The following is a 19,587-nucleotide window of genomic DNA, read 5'->3' on the forward strand; positions in this document are numbered from 1 at the left end:
AGGAAGAACTGTATTTTTAATTTTCAGTATATCAGTAAATCTCAAAGAGGTCAGGTGTGTGTGAACAAACTGATTTAGATGAGTTGTTACCTCCTTATCCCAAAGGTTACTTTTATGACATACTAGGAAATACAAAATAGTTTTAACTTTAAACAAGTAGCGGTGGGGTAAACTGCAGTAACACATGGAGACAACAATCAGGATCCATCTATCACATTTCAACATGAATATCTTTATTTTGCATTTTCACTGTTACATCACCAATTAAAAAAACCAAGTTGATTTTTACTCCCAGACTTCAACTTAATCATTATTCAGGTCATAAAAAAGAAAAAGAAGCCTTTGTCTCCCTCCGAAGTAATCAACTATAAATGATCAACTCCATTAAGTGTTAATATCTTAAAAGTCTGTACACTCACTTCACAGCTTTAAAACCAAAAGCTGCTAACAAACCCACAGAGTGGGAACTTAATGGACTGTGCTTTATGCTTTTATAAAGACAAAACACAATTGCAGCAGTGTCCAACTGAATTTGTCAGGAATCAGGAGGGGTTTGTGCCTTTCAGTCTCCCCATCTTCCTGCAAAGAATTCCTGTGGTGACACAGGGAGATTTGGGCTGTTGGAAAAATATATTTATGGTATATGTCTCAGAAACAGCCCTGCAGCAGTAATACATACAACCATAAGTATCACAGAGTGATACTCAGCTCTGGGAGGTGAGGAGCATTTGAAATCTCCTCAGCCTGAAGCAATCTGCCAGGAAACTGCTGCATACGTGTGCTACCTGCCCTCCTGCTCCTCAGCACCAGCATGTGAAATAAAGGGCATTGCACCCTCTCTTTCTGAAATATATAGAACAAGCATTTGAGGTACATGGGACAGGCTATGACCTCCTTCAGCTGGAAACAAGAACATGACCCCTTTCTGTACAGCAGAGAGAGAACTAGCCGCCATCCTCCGAGAGACGTGCGGTGCAGTTCCCCAGAAACAGCCCTTGAATTACGCATGGAAGAGAGCGGTCACTGCTACCCAGCCTATTCCTCATTTCACCAGCAGACAGGTCCTGCTTTATTTTTAGACAATGCCCACAGAGAAATCACAGTTACAACCTGAAAAAAAAAGGAAGCTAAATCCATATCCTTGCACACGTCTGGGGACCAGCTATTACAGCAGCTGTCACTGAGACAAGGGTTGCCGCAGTCACCTAACTGGGCCAAGACCCAGCCTTGGCTCTGTGCAGGAGAGAGATGGAGATGTGCCTTGCAAGTCTTGTCCCTGCCTGCATGGGTAGAAGGACTTTGGGAAGGCAACAAGCTTTCTGGGTTCTTTTTTTTTTTCATTTCACCACCTCCAACCTAAAATGGAGAAAAATTATCTGGAATTAAAACAAGCAGTACTTCCAGACCTTCAAAGCACACACCAATACATGAGTGGAAGAGACAGATCCGCTTCTGATGGTAGAGATCTGATGCTGCAGAGAACAGTGTGTTAGCTGTATTCTAACAACACTGCTAATTTTACAGGCAAAACCAGCCCACTGTCTCAAAGATGCAGACCTACAGCTATTTGGATGTGATGAAGGGTGTGAGCTTGCAGATGTCCTGGATGCCTGGCTCCCTGCTCGCTCTGTAAGCACCGGACTCCTGAAAACCCCAAGAGATACAAGTCCTACCTTTCCTGTCCTTGGTCTTCCCCTCTTTCCTTGCAGGAATGTGTGGCCTAGAGCTGAGCAGGTACCTGCCTAGAAATGTACGCAGCAATGATAGTAATCAACACAGTAATTTAAGATGTGCTTGAACATCCCTTGACGTCAGTAAATCCAGGCTGAGTATCTTAATGAAACCACCCAGCTCCCAGAGAGTTCTACTAGGTCCGTTTAAGGGATCACATTACACTGAATGCCAATTAGAGGATGATAACTGCCTTTTTCAATATCAAAAACTACTCCTTTAGCAAAAGAAAATCCCCACACGTGCCAAATAATATCTGTAATGCCTCACTGAGGAGAGGTACATTTTAAAAAGGTTGCCCTATGTCTTGTGCTAAACATTATGACTCTAACATGACAATTGCTGCTTCAGTTAATTACAGGCTAATTATTAAACCTCAGAAGAGGGAGTTTCAGTAACCAATGCTGGAGCTCCTGTTACTGCTTGTGCGAACTGCTTCTGCTTAGTTAGGCCAAATAAGAGCTCCTGAGGGTGTCACTCCAGGCTTTGGTGGCCAGAATTCCACTAGTTAAGAAAGTGAGGTGTGTCCGGCTGGCTGCTGGGTTCCCTGGATTTATCGCATTGCCACCTAGTGGTGGACTACATTTTGATCACCAGACACGATTTCATGGACACACATAAATGCACACAAATGCACTTCTACTGCATGAAAAAGTAGAGCCCCGGAACAAGGATGGGCAGAAAGATGGAAGAGATGCACTTTACATTAGAGAATTTTTGTCCTCAGAAATCCCAGGTCACAACTTTAAGGGTTCGCATATCTCTTAAGAAGGCTGGGCTGTGAACAGTGCTGGCTGTGCTCACCAGTTACATCTGCCCTAAAAGCTTTCCGCAGTCCCAGAGGCAAGGTTTGACTGCCATGAACGCTGGCAGACTGTAACAAGGATACGGAGGTGCAGCGCTCAGCATGCACGGGGAGTGCACGACCGACAAAGCAGGAGCCGCCCTCTCAGGGGAGATGCTGCTGGGTGTACAACGAGTAACGAGACATTGCTTCATATTCAGCATCCAAAGACAAAAGCAGGAGGAGAACAGAGATTATTGTTAGGAGACAAAACGCTATTTTGCAGAGGCAGATGGCAAAGATAGGAACAGCCAACACAAGGATTGCTATAATCTCAGAGGTGAAAACCTCACCTTGCAGCTCTCCGTGCACAAGCTCTGCCAGTGGAAGGATCCCAGCGTTGCCTGGATTTTGCTTGAAAATGAAAATCTTACTTCCCTGAGGCAGGTTTATGCAAAAAGCTCACAGAGCCTTAATGTCACATCACTCTGCCCTGCTTTAGTGAGTGGCTTTTGATTTTCCTCTCTGTTACTGTCTGACTCCCACACATCCTTCCTGCATCTAGTTTGGAAGGGAAGCAGCATAACTCTTCTCCATCACCAGTTCTCTGCAACACTCACTGCTGAATGTTTCCCACACACCATTTGTACAATATCCGATGCGATGGTGTTTGCAAAACAGGGACACAGGCATAGAAATACACCCACTCTCGCACCTTCAGGTTCCCGTTTCTCAGTCCCGCTTACACTTACATGTCTACTGACTCTCAGCATCTTTCCCAAGCACATTCCAGATCCTCTTGGATCTCTTACACCTTGAATTTCAGCCTGATCTTCTCATAGTCTCCTCTTTTTGCTGAAATCCAGCCTCACTCAACTATGGTTTGTAGAAGTGGCCCCACAGCGGAAGGGCAGGACAGGACCCCTGGCAGCCTGTGCTTGCTCTACTACTACCTCTCATCTCAGACAATCACTGACACAGGCTGATTTGACAGCAATCAGCACCTGCCTGGCTCCAGCCTGAATTCCAGCAAGAGAGTGTTCCAGCAGTTCATTATTGGTACAAAAGGGCACACATGCACGCACTGATGGTCCCTTTTTGACAGGAGACTGAAAGTCTCTTCCATTTACTGCAGTAAATGAGGTTAGTAAACTCTCCTGGCTGAGAGAAGTCTCTTAATTACTTTCATCAGCCAGGCTACACTTTTAATACTTGATCTTAGTATTCAAGCTGTCACGAGAAGGCGAATGTTGCCAAATAGTATATTGAGGCCTTGGATGTTGACAGCGATGGGTACTTTTTCACTGGCACAGAAAGAAAGAAGAAAATGAACAATCTGGGACCATTTCAAGTCAATTGCTCTTTGATTAAAATAATTCCAAGTGCTGGATTTCCAGTAGATCCAGTGAATCCAGCAGGGACAGTTAACAAAAATTACTCTTTGGCAACGCCAGGTGAAGCACCTGAATTTATTATTTCTACTGGCAATTCTAAGAAACAATTTGCTAAATACAATCCTAATGAAAACATGGACACATCTGAGCACACTCCTGAGGTTTTGTACCCTGGCACAACCCTCCTGGCCATATTCTCTCTGAAAAGAGAAAATGAAGCAAAACTACCTGGCACTTTTTAAATCTAAGCTATTGTTTGTGCTGACACAGGTGCTTGCTGGCTGCCTTTAAATAGATAGGCCAAAGGGTGAAGAGCCATGGGGTGCCCAACTACTGTATTCCTGAGGATGGGGACACACCAGTGTAGCATGAGCAGTATTTCAGTCTATTCATTCTTCCTTTGTATGCGTGACACCAACATGTCTTGGAAGCTTCCGTAAGTCTCCCATGATTTGTTTTTCAGAAAGGATCAGGTTTTTTGGGCTAAAGCAGTGCAAAAAAGTAGCTTCACTACATACCTTGGCCTGTGCAATATTGTGCCCTTCAAAGCAACAAGGCAGAAGCCCAAAGATCAGCTACCAAGCACAACGAGCCAAGAGCATTTGTGAAATTAGCTTCCTCCTTGGAGAGCTTCAGATGGCAAAACTGCTATGGGGCCAGAAACAGACTGAGGGCCTGAGTGCAAAAGTCCTTAGAGAGGGAGAGAACCCCAGGAAGGGTGATTCACCAGTCAGTATCACTTCAAAGCTGCATGAGAGGCAAGGAATGCATCATTGTACACAGACACAAAGGTCTACTGGAAAGGATGGTTTGATGAGTCTCATCCCATAGCTGTATATGTTGTTCAATTTAAGGATTTAGCAATACAAAATTCCCCTAGCCTAAGACAGCTGCACTTGTCAAACTACAACATACATTTCTCAATTTCCTTACCATCATGTTTAGAGTGGGAAATCCTGCAACATTTTTAATTCCCTGTTGACTGAACAGGAAAATCAGGGAAAAACCAGAAGGCTTTACAGTTTGATAAGACCTAAGAGTTGGTTGTTGCATCAGAGACTTTCAAAGCAACAGCCATGTTGAAGCTGAAAAGGGAAAAGCACGTAGCAATAGCTAGAACAAAAAACTGTGCTAATGCAACCAAACCCTGGGCTTGGGGAAGACCTCCTGCTCTGCTACCTGCCTTCACAGAGGTGTCAAATCACATCCCTCTGTGTACTGTAACTGTGCTCTACTTGTGTAGCCGATACTCATGCTCAGCTGGTTTGAGAGTCAAGCTAGGAGACTTCTTCCCCACCCTGCAAGCCGATAGCATTTGAGTGGCAGTAAGTCATTAAAATATGCAAAGCCTGGCTTCATCTCTGCTTCCTTGCGTGACTAGCAACAATTTAAAGATTACTTCAGGGTTTTTTAAGTGGCTTACTGCTCCAGCAAAATCAAAATTTGCAGAGCCGCAATACTGTCTCCTTTCATGATGGAGAAGCAGCAACCTGGGCCTCACCCCAGCAGCAGCAGGAGTCAGTGCACACCAGGCTGGAGCCCACACGCAGTGTAGAACCAGAGGCACACCTCCACTTGCCCACAGGGCTCTCCCTGGGGCTGTGTGCACCATGGAAGATGCACAGCAGCACCTTTTGCCAGAGACAAGCCCTGGGGCAGGAACAGGGCTCCCCTACCCCACCATCGGCCGGCATTGATGCAGTGCCCAGGTTCGAAAACAGTCTTTAATCTGTGTTACAGAGTGAGCCTTAAGCAAATATTTACAAAGAGCTCTCTGCCTCAGGTTAGTGCCCGCAATGCAAAGATCTAGTACTTTTTTTGTATTTTTTTACTGGTTTAGACTGTTTGATCTGTGAAACTCATGCGGTTTTAACAGTAATCTTAAGACGGTATCCAGGAACATTGGATTTTGCTGTGTTGGATAAATATCATTATTCTTCCTAGCCGTGACAGGAGAAACTCAAACTGCCGAAAGAAGCATTCATTGGGAAATCACAGATCAGCTCTAACATAAGCAGGGGCAGATGGTGCATGCTCTTTGACTCTTGCTGGGCCTGTTTGAATCTGGCAAGTGAAGACTGAAAATGTGTTCCTCAGACATACAGGCTTGAAGCAAAGAAATACAAACACCTCCTAGTGCTCACTTCAGCCAGGACACCATCCACTAAGCACGAAAGGCTTATATCAGACCATCAGTTAATATCAAACCATGCCCAGCACTGAGAGGCACCACCACATCCCACACCCAACTGCAGCCCTCTGAAACACATCTGCAGCATGTGGCCAGCAAGGAGAGCACAAGATATCTGTAGTGAATAGAAGCAAAATTTACCATGAAACATATAAGGAGCACAGCTTTATCAAACTGGAAATGTCTAGAAAAATACCACTGCTCAGATTTCCTGCAGGAATATTCTGCCAGGCACTCAGCAGCGCCAAAATCGAACTCTCTGCTATGTGGCACTGCTTGTTCCATGTATAAATGGAGATCATCACTGCTGGCAAGAAACATGACTCTGCTCAATTTTAGTTTCTTCTAATTCAACACAGGATGCTCACTGAGTTCATGCACTATGAGATTTCAGTGTTTCATTTAAAACTGTACTTTTAAGTGGCTTAACTCCTAAAAGTACATGAAAATTCATTGCAGTGTTCCTGTGTATTTCAGATTTTACAAAATATGTCAAAGACATTGACAAGATTTAACAAATCCAAGTGCAATTAAAATGAGTTAAGTAGGACACTTTAAAAATAACCACACAATATATCAACCATCGCAACACAATTTATATACTACTTACACAGTGTACCTAATCATTAAAATATTAGTAATTATCCATACTATTTCTTCTGTCTTTCCCTCCATCAGAGTGAAACCAAAATAACTTCAATTACATAAGTTAGTTTCTCATTCTCAGACTCCAAAAATCCGTTGCTGTGTAATGTTGGGCTGCACAGTGCATGGGAATGCTGTTAAAAGGCGGTTTAGTAGGTGTTTTTCAAAGTCACAAAGATTTTAATGGCATAGAACTAAGATAATACATTTTTTAATCCAGAATTTTGCAGCAAAGTTGATTAGAATGAGGTTCTCTTTCACGTACAATTACCAGCCTCCACTGCACAGATAATTTTTGACAGCAATTGTTAACGTAACACAAAAGAAGTATAAACAACAGTGCTACTTTCTCGAGTGATCCTGTCTTTCTCCCCAGGCATATACTCATATTTTTCCTTCTCCCTATGATATAACTGGGAGTGGTTCAACAAGAATCCCAGGTCCTATCAAGGTACAAAGCACCAAGGAGATCTGTGCAATAACAAAGTCTAGAATAGCCCTTACCTGCTGAGATGTTGTGCAAAGAATAGGAGGAGTAATAATGAAAAAAATGTATCTAGAATGAGGAGGCTATTACCATCTTTATATTCCTGAATATAACAGAATTTAATATATAGATTTGTCTCAGGAATATAAACATCTCTGTGTTCTACTAAATGAAAAAACATAAAAATGGAAAACTAGAAAGAAGGTAAAGAGACTCTTGCCAGCCAACTCTGGCAGTAGAGACGTTACTCAAGAAGGAGCTTATTCAGCTGGCTAACACTGGTACATTACACCTGAAAACATGCTCAGATGGTGTTTCTGTTTGTCTTAATCAAGACAAAGAAACCAAAATGTCACAAACGCAATTAAACACAATGCTATCTCACTTGGAATACAACTTCTTGAGTGAGGGAAGCTCTCCACACAACCAGGCCAGCAGGACCAGCAGCAGGACCCACGGGAAGCCCATCTCCTGTGGCACCAGCATTCCACCTTCAGCAACAGCATCAGCACAGAGCGAACAGACCACACAGGCTGAAACTTGAGCTCATTCATCAAGTTTCCCAATACATGGCTACGTGTTTTTCTCAGCATTTTTAAATGCAGAAGGATGACCTTAGTGTAGGGCTTTGCTCAGCACTATGATGAGTAGCTGGAGCCTCTCTCCTGCATTATACGAGTCCTTGCATTGGCACTGTGATTAAAAAATACAACCCTACAAAAATCACAAACGCATCAAGAGATCCACAATCAAAACAAAACTCAAAGCTTTGCCTCTTTTTTGGAATTTATTATAAAAAATTATGAGAATTCCAGTGGGCTTGAGATCTACAATGCAACCCCATAGTAAAAATATTTATAGCATGCAAACAAAAATAATTTCCAATCATCCACTAGAATAAGCTGCTATACCCGCCTCTCCGGTATCATGCTTTTTAAGGGAATACTGTGAAAAAACCTACAGATTTAAATGATTTAATACCTTCATTGTACAGTCATAGCTAAGGCTGTAATGTAATACCTCTTGCTGGAAACATCCTCTCATCAGGCAGGACGCCCTCAAATCAAGCCATCGAAACCAATCTCACTGATGACGCCATTTTCTTATTTCTTTCGCTGCCATTTTAGCATCGTGGTTACTCCACATTTCCTTGAGAAGTAGCTGTGCATTCTCCCTGCTCTAAGAGGAAACCACGCTCAAATAACACAGTGACAAATGAAACCTGTATGTTGAATTTCTACCTGTGTCACGTCCCTGCATGGCAGGGGCAGGGACGAAGCACAGTTGCCATTGCAGACCACACCTCAATTCCCTGTACCCGAGAGCTGGCAAGGAGTCTCCCGAGATGGTGCAAGCTGAGAAACCAGCCACTGGAAATCTGTGGGCACCACATGAAAAATTGATACAACTGAGGAAAGAGGAGCGTCCAGCCCTGTTACAGGAGATATCTCTCTGAACCCCACAGAAAACACTGGTTAGTAAGGGAGCAGTTTGAAAAGAGACGCAAAAGGCATAAAGGAGGCACAGAGACAAGCTTGCAGTGTCTGCTGCTGGACTAATTGTACATTAGCATTAACATATAGGCAACCACAAAAACCCACTTAACCTGGCAGCAGAAAATTCATTTCTCAGGATCACATTCAAAAGCCAAACTGCCAGCCCAATCAATCAATGAAGTATTAGCTATCCCAAAATGACATTTCTGATGGATCACCAGAAAGAGGGGCAAATTATTAAACAAAACCTGCTACTCATTAACACCCAGCCTCCTCTAATTCACTTCTAAAAATTTTAGTGAAGTCCTTCAGTCTCCCCCACCCCTTTTTAAGTGCTTTATCCTTCTGCTTGTCTGACTGGGAACATGCAACCTTGCTGTTTGTGAGAAACAGGGACGGTCTCAGGATTTTTTGAAAACCAAAACATGATTGATATTTCCACATCTCTTCTTTCACAATTTCAAATGTGTAGGAACGGTTAAATGCCTTCAAGTTAGTCTGAAACTGTAGGTAAAATAACAGTAATGAAAAGACCGGGTTCTCTTTACCTCCTCTGGATTCAAGTAGTGAGCCTGGCAGCACTGAGTCTGACACTCTCCCTGTTCTCCGGCTGACTCAAGAGGAGAGATTTCGGCTGCTGTGCCCCCATCCCACAGCTGAAAGCCTCCGTACTGTCTTCCTGAACGTTCCTTAGGAGCACGAGTTATCTTTCTGCTTCATGAAAAGAATAGCCAAGCAGCATCTTCCAGCCTCCATCTGCATTTCAGACAGAAAGCGATGCAGGCAGCAAACGCTCATTGCCTCGAAGGGACAACGCCTGGTTCAGACATCAAAATCCTGTCAGCACTGAAAATGCGACAACCAAGTTACACCAGGATGCAAATCCTAAACCAGCATAGGTGGCTTTCCCCAGTGCTGTACCTCCACAAAGGGGGTTCCTCTAGCATTTCTACTGCAATTTGAAGTCTCAGAAAAACCCACACAGGGAAAGAAAACCTTTCCCAAGTTAAATTTACTTTATTTCGCTGATAGTGGCTAACACGACAAAGAAAGAGACAAGATTACATTCACTGTAGTGTGAAGAATGTAAGCTCTTTTTTTTTTTTTAATACACACTGGAACGTCAAGAAAATGTGCAAATTTGAAGTTCAGCACTCTTAAATAACATGAGATGATTTGGCAAAATCATCCTCCTGAGTTAAAAAAATAAGCCCAAGTTAGCTACCCCATTCTTCCGCAATATTTGTAAATAAATCATAGCTACTTTGTTCACATAATAGCTATTTTCAACATGACACCTTATCCCCTGGAATAAATATAAATATTTTACTGACAGTGAAATAAAGCAATTTGGAGTTCATACATGTCATGATATCTTCAAATCCTCAATTTAAACATGCTATGGTCTTTAGAAATGGTTTTTCTTTACTACATTACTGATACATTTCCCAAAGTTAATTATTCAAATTACATATGAATTATTAATTGCAGATCATTAAACTAAGAAACACAAGTCTGGAATATGCCTGTTATAATTATACAATTTATATTTTAAAATGTTAGACATTATAGGGCTCAGAGAGAAAAGCATACATCAGCATTCTCTGCTGCAATAAATACGTTACAATAAACACTTTATCCTTTTTCAGCTTATTTCTCCTACTGTGTAATAAACCTAAGGTTTAAACTTTCCAGACTTGGGGCATGAGGCCAATGTGCTGAGGATACACCAGAGACAATAGGTTTCCATTTTTCTCCTCCGGCTGTACTCCACCCTGGCTAAGGAACTGTCTAGCAGTGCATGCCTTTATTTGCGCTTTGCATTAACAAGGCACACAAGCTTTCGGACTTTAATGTAAATTAAATGTCAAGTCCAGATGCTGCCAACAGATATCACAGAAAACCCTGCTATAAGAGACCTACAGCTAATTATTCATTACAGTGGCTCAGTCATTTTTTCATACATTAATTTATGGAGCTTAGTTGAACTCTGTCTCCCACCCACTTCAAACAAAGGAAAATAATTTGCCACACTGTACCAACTGCAACGATAACTGAGCCGTCTCCCCTATGGGGTCAGTGGGGATGGGATGGTTTCCTCCATATTTTTACACAGGCAAACCATACATTTCATTGTCCTTTACTTGATCTTTTGCTGAGCTGCTTTTGTGGCAAGACCTCCCCTTTGCTCAGGTAATCTGGTTGGAGACAGGCAACTTTTTGGTCATGCTATGCCACTGTTCCATGTCTTCCCTCTGAGCATTTCTCAGTTGACAAAAGGAAGAGCGCAGAACATGGCACACAGGCACCTTAATATTTGGGGAGGGAGCCCCAAGTCACTCTCTACTGCAAGAGTCCAGGTGCCATCCCAGCACAGTATGTTTTATTAAACTGCTTTCTTTCATATACAAAAACAGAACTGAAAGAAAATGAGAAAAAGCAACTCACCCTGTACTTTTGTCCCCATACCAAAGCCAGGCAGAGCTCCCAGTTTCATGCAGCCTCTAAGTCCCCAGATCTGAGAGTATTAAATCAGCTGCCACCCACCCAGCTAGTCACGGCCACCACATTTATATAAATGTTAATTCCCTGACTGCTTCCCTTTACTATGACTTTACTGGATTAACCCTTTTCATAATGTATCCTATTCAGTTGAAAGAGAGGTGGGATCTAGGCTGCGAACTCCAGTTGACTAAGCAAATATGCTTTACCACTTCATTTAAGAAATTAACAAAAAAAGCAAATCTCCAAGTAGCTTCATTTGCTTTGAAAGAGAAATATTTTTTCTCTTATTTTTGTCCCACATTTGAAATCCTTACTTCAAAAGAAAATTAAAGAAAGTTTAACATGTCTTCTAAATAAATCATAAGTGCATCTATAAGAACAGGGGAAACAGAGTGGACCAATATCTTTGCATCACAATGAAAACCAGGAGAGGAAAAAAAAATCATAATCAAGTAGCATCTTTATTTTTTGTTTAAAATACTTCCACAGACTTTTCATAGTCTAGGGAAGAGAAAACAGGAATAAAGGCATTCTGAAAGTTATGCTACTGTATTCTGCTTAAATGAAAAGCAAAGTCAGCAATGCCAAGAGGGTCTTTAAAAAGGCAACACAAATGAAACCCAAAGCAGACGCTGGACTGCCCCACCCAACAGCTGTTCTAGCGAAGAATGTTGGAAGGTAAAGGCACAGACCTTCCCGTTTCTTTTCTGTGAGCAAAGGAGCTTTTCTCTAAAACTACCCACCTGTTCTCTTTAATTACTCACCTACAAATTAAAACAACCCGCAGCAACAGTACAAAGAAAAAACGCCATACAAGATATCTGAAGGAAAACTCTCTTATCAAAGCAAGCTTTTTGCCCTCATTTTATACATTTTAAAAGATAGACATTCCTACCTGTAGATCTCAGTACTGAGGAGTTACAAACCTGTTAATGCTGGCTGTAACTGCCACACTTCAGTTGCCTGGTATTTAGGCTTACACAGCTATATCTACCTCTATTAATGTTCAAGTTTTCTCGTCTTTAAAAAAATATATATAAATCAAACCTGCAAGTCCTGAAATGGCTGAGACAGTCAAGAGTCCAGCAAGACAATAAGAAAGCAGCTGCTTTGCACGGCTGAACACCACTGCCTGTAAAGCATCTATATATTTTTTTCCAGTGGTGCTTTATTCAAATTCTAGGGAAAGCATCAGTCTGAAACCAGTAACTGATGGGAGTAACAGTTTATAGGTTACAGAAGGATATTTTATTGTTAACGGACCGTACCATGTAGGAATTAGGAGGGGGTGAGGCAGCAGGCAGGCAAGAGGAGAGAGATGCTACTATTTTTTTTCCCCGAGCCACTGCAATTACTCTGATGTGAATTTTTGATGACTTCCGACATATTGCATGGTTAATAATCGTTTCAGCTGTCATGTTTGGTTAATGTGGAAAATGCATTTGCTGCATTGTGATGCAGCACTCCAGTCACAGATTGTAACACCAGTTGTGAAGCTATTCCCTTAACTGAGCTGCATGAATTTGCACATACCATGAGGCTGAAATAAATGGTAGTTTGATTTTTATACAGCAACAAAAAGCTTCTGCCATTTTAGACCTGCAGAGCTGTTGGTACAACTTGTACAGCCAGATAATTTTACTGCATATTAATTGGTGTCGATGCTTTTTAAAGGGGAGCTTTGATTCTCTATTGTTTTGCTGTGTTTGGTTATTTAGCAGTTAAAAGACGGAGCTACTATTTACATTAAACATCGCTCTTTTTTGTAGCTTTACACAGGTTATTTAATTGTAAGCATATATACATCAATGAAACTGTCAGCACTACAGAAATGCAGCCTTGTTATTCATACAGGCTCAACCTACTTCTTCCTCCATATGATACATAAGAGTGTGTATATATAACCTTGTCTTACAAATGACTGCACGTGAGGGGTGAAAATATGCTGCTTACAATCAAATAAAGAGAATTTTATTTGCAAAGTACCACTTCTTCACCTACACTTTAAACATCAAACAGCAAAGTATAAAGTTACATAAATACTCGCCTTTCACTGTCACCAATAGAAAAACAATGCTGCAAGCAATCATGCAATTACAAGAGGAGATGTAAAACGGCAGGGATGAAACCATGCTAAGAGCCAGTCACCCGATGATTAAAGTCAGGCCAGTGTATTCCAGCAGTCAGGTGATGGTGCCATCATTACAGTGCAGAAAGCCACAGAAAAATCGAGAAACAGACCACCCCCATCTTAAAGAAAAAAAATTAGAAGCACCAAAGGAATAAAGAATGCATTTGCTAATATGCCAAATGTACAACCATGAAGAAGCGTTTCACAGAATGCGTGTGTAACACTATTGGGAAGTTACTGTCACAGGTCCCAAGTGCACATTTAACCCACAGTGCCAACCCAGCTCCCAAATTCACTTTGACACTCCCAAATTCAAAGTTCATTCTTTTTAAATTCCAGAACAACAGCCCTGCTGCCACATTACTTCATTTCACAGTTCAGTAATTCTGCTCACAAATGCACATCTTGGATATGCAAACACACAGAAGCAAAAAAATCCAGACTTGGGATGTCTACGTTTACAACAAAAAGCTACCAGGAGAGTGTTTTACTGTGCAATGAACACTGATGTATCTGCAGGATCATCACCAACACCACCAATTCATTATTTCCACCTCTGTTTAAATTAAAACAACACTGCAATGTGTATGTTGGACATGAAATTTTATATGGAAAAAACAGCAGTCTCTGAATAACATTGTACTCTCTGGTGTGGGAGCAATTCACGTTAACAGGGTTACGTCTGCAGAAGGTGCTCTGTGGCTCAGGCTCACCTACCTCAAAGGCATCACTGCACCTTGCACAATTCAGAGTTTCACAGGTGGCAGAGTGATCTCTTACAGTGTGTTTTTGGCTTTGAAACTAGCAAACTTTATCCTAAAGGTGATTTTCCTCAAATGACTGCAAGGAGCAATCCCTCCCTGCTTGTGACCAAATGAACACCGAATATCTGAATCCTCCTACCAGGCATCTCACGAGTGGAGAAGACAGGTCCAAGTCCAACATTCTTAGTGGAAAACTGCAGTCAGTTGCGTTGCAGGGAAAATTATTGACCACAACCAGCTACACCCCACAGTGCAGGCAAAGTCGCTTTTGGGAGAGGAAGGTTAATACATTTGCAGGATAATTTAACTCTGGCATTCCTCCTGCATTTCTGAGCATCCATGTCTGGCACTATCCCTGCTGCTATGCTTGCCTCAGTAACTTGCCACTCACCTCACACACACTGCTCTGGTTTTGGATGGCTTCTCCCCCTACTTACACCTAGTTTGCATAACCCACTAGTGGTGCAGAGACAGAAGCACAGGGGATACACAGAGCTTTTGCTTTCTAGCCAAACCTTTAAACAGCTAAATGTACCTGGAGAGACAGTTGACTCTTTAGGACAGACTGCAGCCTCCCAGGGGCTTCAGGAGCACAATCATCCATCTGGAGCTGCTAGCCACAACTTTAATGTGCTGCTTTTATCAACAGACATTCTCTGTTATTTTTCTGGCCATGTAAAGCTACTGCAGAAGCTACTTGCAACTGCAGATCTGTGCATTACAATCCGCACAATTATATATCTGTACATTGTTTCACACACTACATTGCCACGGAAAGCCTTCCTGGTGTACCTCAGTACAGCACTGTCTCCCCTTACCTATGGATTTCTTAAAGCAACAGCTTTGAGGGATATGAACAGAAACTACCTACCCCAAATGGCTGTTGGTGTAAACAACTGTGAGTGCTAACCCAGCTAAGATGTCGGAACTGCTATCTGTTTCACTGGCAATCAATTTAGTGGAGCGTTCAGTCAGCTTACGCATCAATCACTTCTGCACTCTGATGTGACTGTGGGAGGAGAAGAGGGAAAACTACTGCTCAGGGCTGCTGGGCCGCAGCTAAGGAAAACTGTAAAAGTCCTCCTTCTGAGTAGAAAGCATCATATCACTAAGAGAATGACAATGCAAAGAGAATGCAGAAGCCGTTGGAGTAAAAATATCCTCCTCTGGGTCAGGATCATTGCCTCACTCCATCTCTGGGTGTCCTCCTGCCTTGTCAGGTAAAGCTTCATCTCTGGAGTAAAGGAGATTCCTTCATCATGACTACAAAAATCAAAAGGTGCAATCACCCTTACCTTGCAAAAAAACCACTAATAAACCATAAAACATGGTAGTCTGCAATCATCGTCTCCTTTTCTTTCAGTTTTGCACTGGACAGGAATAAGGGGGAGAATTGGAATGGCATCCCTGGATCTGCTCCTTTATTAGCTCCTTTTTGAAGTTCTACAGTTTCAATGTCTGCCATTGCCAGTGAGCATTAGCCAGCAAAATTGAGAGACACTGCTGGCAGTGAGTTGTAACAGTGATAGGTAGCTCCTTCCCAAATTTCTTCTCTTCTTAATCCAGCACTGTAGCAGCAGCAGCAGCAAATACTGCACTGTCATACTGGCTCCAGAGAAAGCCTTAAAGCATTAGTTGGTCCTCTCTGCAAGGCCAACAGAGTGATTATCCAGCATTAATGACAGGCGAGGTCTCTTCCTCTCCCTTCAGCTCTGCGCACTCATCCTACCCCTCCAGAGGGATGCAGAAAGAACTGCAAGAGAGTTCAGGAGTCAAATCCAAGCAGGTTGTGGTGAAGAGGAAGAAAACCAAGGCTAACATTTTAACATCAATACAGTTATACTCACACACAAGCAGAGCAGAGCAAAAAGTCAGTTGAGTGTATTATGACACTACTGGCCTGTCTAGCAGGGAATTCAGGCTTTGTTGTGATGGGCTAATTTTCATGGACTAAGACAAATGAGACATTCAGAGTCAAAACAAAAACGAGAACTGAGAAGTGACCAGCTCTAGTAACATCCAGTATCATCATCACAGAGAGCCATCCTCCTGCAGGGGAAAAACCACCAATGCACTCACACTGGGAATTGCTGGCTTGTTACAGAGCTCAAAGGAGACCTGAGTTACAACACAGCTTTGGAACTAAATTTGTACCAAACAAGAGGCAGGATGTAAAAGCAGAGGGTGGGAAACACCCCTGAGAGAACCGACTGAGGACCAGTGCTTTATGTGAGCAGGCAGATACAGGGGGAAGCGAAACACAAATCCTGTAAAATTAGAAGAGCGCCAGTCCCAAGCAGGGGAGAGGTGGGGGGAGCCCAGACAAGCAGAGGGGATTAGCACCAACACTGGCAGTCCTGTTACTGCCATCCACACCCCAATTAGTGGTATCATTTGTCAGGATGAATGGGGAACTTGCACTCAATTCGACAATTTGACAGAGTGTCACTGAACTACCTCACGTCCATATTTATCCAAGAGGCAAGTGCAGGAACCAGTTTTAATTAGAGCCTGTTTGACAAAGAACCGAGGGTATTACCCATGCTCTCACCATCAAGTGATAATTGAGATGTAATCGTTTAAACAAAGCGCAACAAGTGTCCATTTACCCAAAGCCATTGTTAAATATCCACTAGGAGATTATTTTCAAAATTATAATGTGCCATGAATATGCAAACCACTTTCCATCTTTAGCATTGAAAAGAATAATCACCTTTAAAAAAACCCAAACCACCAAAAACCACAACTGAAAGCCAAACAGTAATTTAGCAGCAAAATTTGAGGAGTGTTTCAAACATGCCAATGCTAATTTAAAAGGAGGGGGGAGAGAAGTGATGGCTCTGCTTTGGGGCCATTAAACTCTGTCTGGAAAGCCCTCTTTTGTACAGCATTAGCCTGCTGTAAGTCTGTAATTATGAGGAGAATGTGTTAATTTTTAATTCAGATTGCTAACCCCTTTTTTATGTACAAACCCTGCATGTCAATCCCTCTTGCAGATGACTGTAAGCACCGACATGACCAAATTCAACTCTCGGTGGTAAAAGCACACTCTCCCTGGGAGGTTTGGCACTGGAAAGCAACTCAACCTTGTAGTGAAATAGCTCTTTCATAAAACTGTCACCTCAGCATCATGGCAAGCAAATCCTCTCGACCCACAGCCTATTAAACCAGAACCATATGGCCACTGATATTCACACCTTATTTCAGCATTCTTCTGTCTGGCTACTGAAATTCTAGCACAGCTTCACAGGAAGCTGAATTCCCATGTCCCTCATATTCCCAAACACAGGGAAGCACAGGATGAGGAAGTTAACCCAACACTGCCTAGAGGCCTACACCAAGTTAGGGGCTATCAAACACTAAGCCCGTCTTTCATCTCTTCTGATTCCTACTGATGCTGGCAATCCATGGAGGAACCTGACTGAAGAGCATGCTTTGACACAGTCCAGCAATGAATTATTAACTGGTGGAAGCCGCGAAGTGTCAGCTAGGAGCACATATGAGCCTTCTATGATGATTAACCTGAACGCAATTATCAATGCTCCTGCTTCTCACAAAATGTCTCCAAATTCTCCATCATATGAAGCCCAAAAGGCACTACACAGAAATGCACACACATCCACATGTATAAAAGCAGAAACAATTCTGTGCTTCTACCTTTGTTTCTTCAGGGTTATACTATCAGCTGTGAGTTGTCTGAAAGAAGAAAGCTCTGCCTTGCCACCTGCATTACAGCAATTATACATGGACTTGCAACACTAACAAAGAGTCACATATGCAGAACCAAGTCCATATTTTTAATTACCACAGCAATTCAATCCACGCAGTCACAGAAACTTGCCTGCAGATTCAGAACCATCCTTGGCCATGTTACATCACGTAGCGCAAGCTCTTTCCAGCCCAAGGCCTAACTGGGCACATAGAAGAAGCTGTCGCTCTCAGCTTGCTCACCGGCAGTGGACAGATGAAGATAGATGCGTTCATCCGTTATGACAATGAGTGCTGCTGAAAAGGGTGTCCCCAGCCTCCCTCTGAAAGGCATGGGCCCACCTGCAAGTTGGACGTAAGATATGGGCCTCTAGCAGCGTCCCAACATTCAGGAAGAACAACTTGCTCAATTCTCTGCCAGAGGAATCCAGACAGCTCCCCATATGAAACCACAAGATGCTAAGAGGCAACAAACACTAGTGATGGACCTAAAAAGATCTGCTGAATCCCAAAATGCACAAGGATGTTTTCTTGGGATGGGATGCCATGCCATTCTGAAATTAGCAGTGAAAATCCAGGATGAAGACAGCATTTTAGGTTTTCCTTAGATTAGAAGCTAAATTTGTGCTTTTCCTTTAATTACAGCTGCCAGCTCTGAAGAAAGTGGCACTAGAACTGCTGGCCAGCATGAGAAATGAACACCCACAAGCACACTGGTTAAAGTGAACAACAGCAGTGCATGGCTGCTTTGTCAAACCATCCTTGTATTTCTCATAGTGAAAGCACAACTGAAATCAGTATTGGCATCTCAGCGGGCTTAATTAGAAGTCAGGTCTACTCTATTCAGGTCTTTATACTGTGCTCATTACATTAATATCCAAGTGCCTTCCAGTCCTGCATTAAGTGACATGACTAACATCTGTCAATGTTGTTTGTTCTCTTCTCCGTTTCCTGGAGGAGTGGAAACATGGTGTTCAAGTAGATCATGGAACACCCAGCAACTGGGAAGGGAGATTCCTCCAGCCCTGGCTCACACAGAGCATAGCCATGTCTGCTTGGTTAATGGTTTTATATCACAGTCATCAGTAGAATGATTAAGCAGCTACACATATTAAAAGCACCAGGTCTCCTCCCAGCAGCATTTCCATCCAGGACTGCCATGATTAAAAGACAAACAAAAATCTGTCCTTTGTGGACAAAATTAAGTAATTTGGAGTTTTATCACTTCATTTCTCTGCCTGAATCTCCTTGCCTTGTCATCTTACATTAGATAATACTGAGGATACAACTTCCAGCAGAGGAAATAAAAGCATCCATCTGTTGAATTTGACTAAAAAGGACAACAAAGGTATGAGCAGCTTATCCTGCCCTTAAATCCCTCACAAAACACACAGCTTAAAGATACAGAGGTTTCACCGGGATATCAAAACTAGAAGACTGAAGTCAGTAATTATTTCTTTTATGCTCACGTGCCTTTCACCTTTCCAAATGATTATCCATCTATATATCTCTATCCTTCTGATATTGAAAAGTACTTATGTCACCATTTCTTCTGAGTTATCACCCAGCAATTCTTTGCAAAGACATTGTGAGAACACTGAGCTGGAGAATGGGAAGAGCTAGAAGGAAAAGAACTGGGAGGGATCAAATTTTAGACTCAATCAAGATGATGAAGGATTAGCCATGCCACATGTCTTAAGGTCAGCTAGCTGGGGTTAGGCAGATGCTTCTAGTAAAAGCAAATGCCTAGA

The 19,587-nt window shown here is 42.4% G+C and overlaps 1 protein-coding gene across 6 annotated transcripts in view; it reads right to left on the reverse strand.

Moving 5' to 3' along the window:
• Positions 1–19,587, reverse strand: part of NUP93 (nucleoporin 93) — a 79,692-nt gene that overhangs the window by 32,126 nt on the left and 27,979 nt on the right. The window contains exon 1 of one of the 6 annotated variants that reach the window (XM_010396654.4): positions 12,281–12,431. The exons of 3 other annotated variants lie outside the window; for them this stretch is intronic. The gene's annotated coding sequence lies outside the window, so the exon portion shown is untranslated. Of the gene's footprint in view, positions 1–9,276; positions 9,552–11,176; positions 11,257–12,280; positions 12,432–19,587 lie in introns of those variants that run through there. 2 more of the 6 variants (XM_010396653.4, XM_019284228.2) reach the window with 2 other exon arrangements.

Source organism: Corvus cornix, chromosome 11, assembly GCF_000738735.6.
Source record: "Corvus cornix cornix isolate S_Up_H32 chromosome 11, ASM73873v5, whole genome shotgun sequence".
NCBI lineage: Eukaryota > Metazoa > Chordata > Aves > Passeriformes > Corvidae > Corvus > Corvus cornix.